This window comes from Octopus sinensis, linkage group LG1, assembly GCF_006345805.1.
Source record: "Octopus sinensis linkage group LG1, ASM634580v1, whole genome shotgun sequence".
In the NCBI taxonomy this organism is placed as follows: Eukaryota; Metazoa; Mollusca; class Cephalopoda; order Octopoda; family Octopodidae; genus Octopus; species Octopus sinensis.
In genome coordinates, this window is record NC_042997.1 from 201,556,745 (window position 1) to 201,563,149 (window position 6,405).

General features: G+C 37.8%; 1 long non-coding RNA gene across 1 annotated transcript in view; it reads right to left on the minus strand.

The window, feature by feature from the left end:
* The window catches only part of LOC118766511, a 16,712-nt gene extending 15,959 nt beyond the window's left edge, over positions 1 to 753 (minus strand). The window contains exon 1 of the long non-coding RNA XR_005002447.1: positions 686 to 753. This is a non-coding gene — a long non-coding RNA (uncharacterized LOC118766511). The remainder of the gene's footprint in view (positions 1 to 685) is intronic.
* Between the last annotated feature and the right edge of the window lie 5,652 nt (positions 754 to 6,405).

A 6,405-nucleotide genomic window follows, 5' to 3' on the forward strand; every position in this document is an offset into this window, starting at 1 on the left:
AGTCAATTGACTGCGGCCATGCTGGAGCACCACCTTTAGTCGAGCAAATCGACCCCAGGACTTATTCATTGTAAGCCTAGTACTTATTCTATCGGTATCTTTTGCCGAACTGCTAAGTTATGTGGGCGTAGGCACACCAGCATCGGTTGTCAAGCGATGTTGGGGGCCAACACAAGCACACAAACATATACACACACACACACATATATATATATATATATATATATATATATATATATATATTATATATATATATATATATATTTATATATATATATATATATATACATATATATATGTCGATCAGTTCTTCACCAACAATTGAGTTCATATTCAGAACATTTGGAAAATCCTCTGCCCAGTGCTTCATGATCTCCTTTATAACTGTCAGAAAATTACCCTCATACACACACATATATACACAAATATATTCTTTTATTTGTTTCAGTCATTTGATTGCAGCCATGCTGGAGCACCGCCTTTAGTCAAACAAATTGACCCCAGGACTTTGTTTTTGTAAGCCTAGTACTTACTCTATCAGTCTCTTTTGCCAAACCGCTAAGTTACAGGGATGTAACTTAGTTGTCAAGCGATGGTGGGAGGACAAACACACACACACACACACATTCACATACACATATACACATGCATATATGACAGGCTTCTTTAAGTTTCCGTCTACCACAGGCTTTGGTCGGCCTGAGGCTGTAGCTGAAGACACTCGCCCACAGTGCAACACAGTGGTACTGAACCCAGAACTATGTGTATATATATATATATTTCTCTCCTTTTTTTTCTGTGTCCCTTTCTGTAGAAGAGCGTAGGCTCAAAACGTAAAAGACTTTTTATATTCCTGAGCATTATACTAATACATCTGTTTGTTTTGTACATCACCTGACTTTGTCTTTTGTTTTTTTTTTGTAAACTCTCCCTATATACGAGGGGCGTTCAATAAGTAATGCCCCTGACCCACTTCCCATAGCAGTAGAGCAACGAAACTTTGCTCAGTTATTAGTCTTTCTCTACATAGGAACCACCCGGAGTTACGCATTTCTCCCATCGTTTGATGCAGCTCTGGAGACCGTATTTTTTTTAGAAGACCCAGCTTGGTCCTCCAACCACGACGTGACTTCAGAAATCAAGGCTGCATCATCTGGGAAACGCTTTCCTATCAAAAACAACTTCATGGCTGGAAAGAGGTGAAAATCAGAGGGTGCAAGGTCAGGAGAGTAGGGGGGATGGGGGAGGAGTTCATAGCTGCACGCCTGTGCTTCTGATCTGGCGACACGTGAGTTGTGGACCGGAGTGTTGTCCTGCAGGAGGAGGATGTCTTTGCTGATCTTGCCCTGCCTCTTGATTTTGATAGTTTCTCTTAATTTCCTCAAAAGTGAAGCATAATAGGCTCCTGTAATTGTGGTACCCTTTGCCAGGAAATCTGTCATCACTACTTCGTCCTGGTCCCAGAAGACTGTGAGCATGACCTTGCCAGCGGAGGGCTGCACCCTTGCCTTCTTTGGAGGTGAGTCACGGTGCTTCCACTGCATTGACTCGGCTTTGGTCTCTGGATCATAGTGATGGACCCAGGTTTCATCCTGTGTAATCAGTCTTTTGAAAAATTTTGACTCATCTTCTTGGCACATCTCCAAATTCATCCTTGAGCACTCGACGCGTTCTTGCTTCTGGAAAGGTGTGAGCAACCTGGGAATCCATCTGGCAGACACCTTTTGCATATGCAAATGGTCATGAATGATAGTTTCCACAGACCTGGTACTAATCTTGACCTCATGGGCTATTTGGCAAATAGTTATGCGTCGATCTTCCAAAATGGCAGCCTCAACTTGACGGACAAATGCCTCATCAATTGCAGAAGGGGGGCGACCAGATCTGGGAGCTGTTTCCACCGAGTTCCGACCATGTTTGAATTCACGATGCCAGCGTTTTACAAGGTCATATGATGGGGCATCATTACCATAAGTTACTTTCATTTCATCAAAAGTCTCCCGTGGTGTGCGTCCCTTCCAATACAAAAACCGGATCACTACTTGACACTCAACAGGCTCCATTTCACACTTGACTCAGTTCAAACACCTGTAAATCAGAAACCCCAATTAGTTCAGAGCTGTAATTTGCCACCTACTCTATAGAGATATAAATAATTGCACACACAAAATTTCAGCTAGATCAAACAACTGTAAGTGGGTCAGGGACATTACTTATTGAACGCCCCTCGTATATATATATATATATATAAATACTCAGCTCGTCAGTAGCAATTCGTCATCTGTCATATGAATGACAGATAACTTTTGAAGTATATTTTTTGCCACCATGGCTAATATCAGGAAATATAATAATTATAATTCAACTTTTAGCAAACATTTTTGCTGCTTATGCAAAAAGATGAAGTGAATACGAATTCTCAAACGAAAAATATTCATTAATTCAAGATATATGTATGAGTGTGTATGTATATGTATATATATATGCATCTATGTGTGTGTGTGTTTGTGTGAACGTGAATAAGTACACATACATGTATATCTGAATGTATGTGTACATGTGCATGTGTACGTGTGAGCATTTGTGTATGAATGTATATGTTTATACATCTGCATATGTCACTCGTATACATACATATTTCTGAGTATGTCTCTATATATTCTCATTTTACTTAATCACAAAAGCATTTCTCTGTTTACATTTCATACAAATATATTTGTGTTTATCTTTATTCCTCTCCATAAAACTCGTCATTGTTTTGCAACTCAAACCGTCGAAATTCCCTGTCAATTAATGAGTCCTGTCGAAATACCCTGTCAATTAATGAGTCTTGTCTTTATTACAATATTTTCATTATTTTTCATATAACTTTACAAATATGATACAGCTTCAATTTATAATTGACTCTCCCTCCCTCTCTCTCTCTCTCTCTCTCTCTCTCTCTCTCTCTCTCTCTCTCTCTCTTATCACATTCTGTCCTCTTTCACCTCCTCTCACCCACCTCTCCCAGCATTGTTGATGTTGTTGCTGCTATTGTTGTTGATAACAGTGGTAGTGGTAGAATTATGGTGGTAGTAGTAGTGGTAGAATTATGGTAGTAGTAGTGGTAATAGCAATGTTATTATTATTATTGTCATTGTTGTTGGTGGTGGTGGTGGTGGTGGTCATCGTCGTCATTATTCCAAAACCAAACGACATTCCTACCATGACCCTACCATCTGTTTGCCGTCCAAGAATTTGGACCTGGAGATCTCCATTTCCAGCGACTTCAAGGGCCACCTACCAGTGGTGTCGGGTGTCAACGAAGAGCCCTTGACTACAACAAGACGACCAAAGTTTTTTTTTTCCAAGGTCTGCGGTCTCCCACCCCTAAGCCCTAGACCATCACCCTTACCCGTCTTGTTGCTTAACAACAACAACCATCTGTTTCATGCATACAACCTCATTACCTAACATCATTCCTTCTTTAAAGTGTAAGCATGTAATTAACAGGCAATCTGACTGCTATTTCTAGTGGGTCAAGCAGCCCACTAAAAGCTATCTTGTTTGACTCCTTTAAGTAAAGTAACATTTCTTCCCTCATTCATATTCCATAATCTTTCCCTCTCCAGCTTAGCATCAAATCACAGAAACATGAAGTTCTTACAATTTGATATTGATTCTAACAGATTCTGAAACACGATTTATCATTATAATGGTTAGCATTTTCCTATAACTGAATATATTTTTCAGATTCTTCCACACCAATCTGGGAAGTTAGCTTTTGTCTCCTTCTCTCAGACTAAGAAAAGCATTCCTTGGCAATATTTGGACAGAGTGCTTGGCCTAGGAAAGCTTCCAACAAACTCTCCATTTTAAGTTTGAAATATTCTTCATGAAATGTAATTCAAGATTTGTGTGTTTTGCACTCATTTTTGTCATTCATGAACAATTATTGTATCTACATTCCCTTATCATCATCATCGTCATCATCATCGTCACCATTATCGTTATCATCGTTGTTGTTGTTATCATCATTGCCATCATCATCATCATCATCATACTTACCAGATGAAATTCCTTGAGGCAGATTTTTCTATGGACAGATGCCCTTCCTGTCTGCAACCCTCACCCGTTTCCAAGAAGATTAATATCTTCCTGATACCAGACTAGTTTTTTCATGGAAGACTGGCAACAAACCACCTCGCTTGTATAACAATGATGCTCTTTTACAATCATCATATGACAAATATACACAGACACATATACATACATACATACATACATACATACATACATACATACATACATAAATATAAATTAGAAGGTTTGGAGATGATGTACAGGTATTATATATTAGAAGAAATGAGGTACTCAGAATTCCAGATGGTTATATATTTACAGATATTTATTAGTATGTTACATGTTGAAATTTTTAATTTTGCCTATGTGCATTTTTTGTTTTTGATTTTATCAACTACACAGTATAGTAGGGTCTGTTGGGCACCATCTGTGAGAAAAACAGCACCATGATGCAATTCATTCTGCTAGGAATTTGGAAACAACATGCTGTACTGCTTGGCATTCACCCCGGAAGCTCCAATACAAACATTTCAGAATGTTTGGGTGTCAATATGAGGACATGTACCCAGAGTGTTAAAAATTAAACATTCAGTTAACATCATGGTGTTTGGAGTGTTCACTAGTGATGGCAACGTTATGCCTCCATTCACCTTCCCACATGGCCTCAGACCCAACATGGAGGCCTACATCAAGTGCCTGGAGGAGTTAGTGCTGGCCCGGGCCAAGAGTGGGGCTACTAGAAAACCCTATGTCTGGCAACAGGACTCAGCCCCATGCCACACAAGCAGGAGAACCCAGAACCATGTAGATGGAAAGCAAGTTCTTACCACACAGCCACTCTGGCACCTATTCCTCTGTATTTAAATATTTTTTCCTCATTTAACTCTGTAATCTCCCACTCTACATTCCAGTCATTGTTGCTCCTATTTCAGCCAATCTCAGACATTACAAAATGGTGTCCTTATTTACATGATATAAATCCACATGCCAAATTCTACACATTCTTCCATACATTTCGGCATCAACCCCTTCCAACCTTTCCTCCTCTGCCATGATATTCCGGTCATATAAAAATAATTCTGTTATGTTAGACTGCATGTGTTGTCTGTTATGCTTTATCAGTCTTCTCAGCTAAGACATCTGATATCTGTTTGACTCTAGTTAATGGTTTGTTGTGATGCATTATATGACTGCAACCTGCCCATTACTAATTGAAAACAGTTAGGATTTAGTCATCCTGTCTTACTGTTAAGACTGGATTTAGCCTTTCTCCATACATTTACATTTCAATGCTGGAGTTTTTTTGGCTCGATTTCCCATTTATTCATTAATTAATTATTGACCGACCGAGCGGCTTCGTAGCCCAAAATAAAGTAAAAAAGTGACTGATTAAATGCCATACGATATCTGCTTGCAGTTTTTTACATTCTGAGTTCAAATCCTTTCAGTTTTCACTGTATCCTACATGTTTTGGGTTTTTTTATTTTTATTAATATCTTTTATTTTATTTTTTATTAATATTATTTTATTTTTTACCTGTTTGAATCAGTTGACTGCGGCCATGCTGGGGCATCACCTTGAAGAATCTTTGGTCAGATGGATGGATCCCCCAGAACTTTTTTTTTTTATTTTAAGCCTGGTATTTGTTCCATCAATGTGTTTTGCTGAACTGCTATGCTATGAGGACATAAATACACCAAGCAGTGATGGGAGACACACACACAAACAAACAAACACGCACACACACGTGTTATCATCATCATCATCATCATTTAGCGTCCGTTTTCCATGCTAGCATGGGTTGGACGGTTTAACTGGGGTCTGTGAAGCCGGAAGGCTTCATCAGGCCCAGTCAGATTTGGCAGTGTTTCTACGGCTGGATGCCCTTCCTAACGCCAACCATATATATATATATATACATACATATATATATATATATAATATATATATATATATAATATATATATATATATATATATATATATATACATATATATATACATAATATATATATATATATATATATACATATATATACATATATATACATATATATACATATATATTATATATATATATACATATATATATATATATATATATAATATATATATATATATATATATATATATATATACACATACATATATATGTAACATATATTTCTCCACAGACTGAAACCTTAATCGATTTTCAAACCTTATTGGATTCTCATCAAAGGCATCCACATCATCATGACAGTAACAAACAGTAAAACTGTTTATATGCAGCAGTTACTTTATGAAGGAGTCCCTAATTTGCATACTGAAATACCAGCGGCCTGTCAACAGAGATCTTAATCCA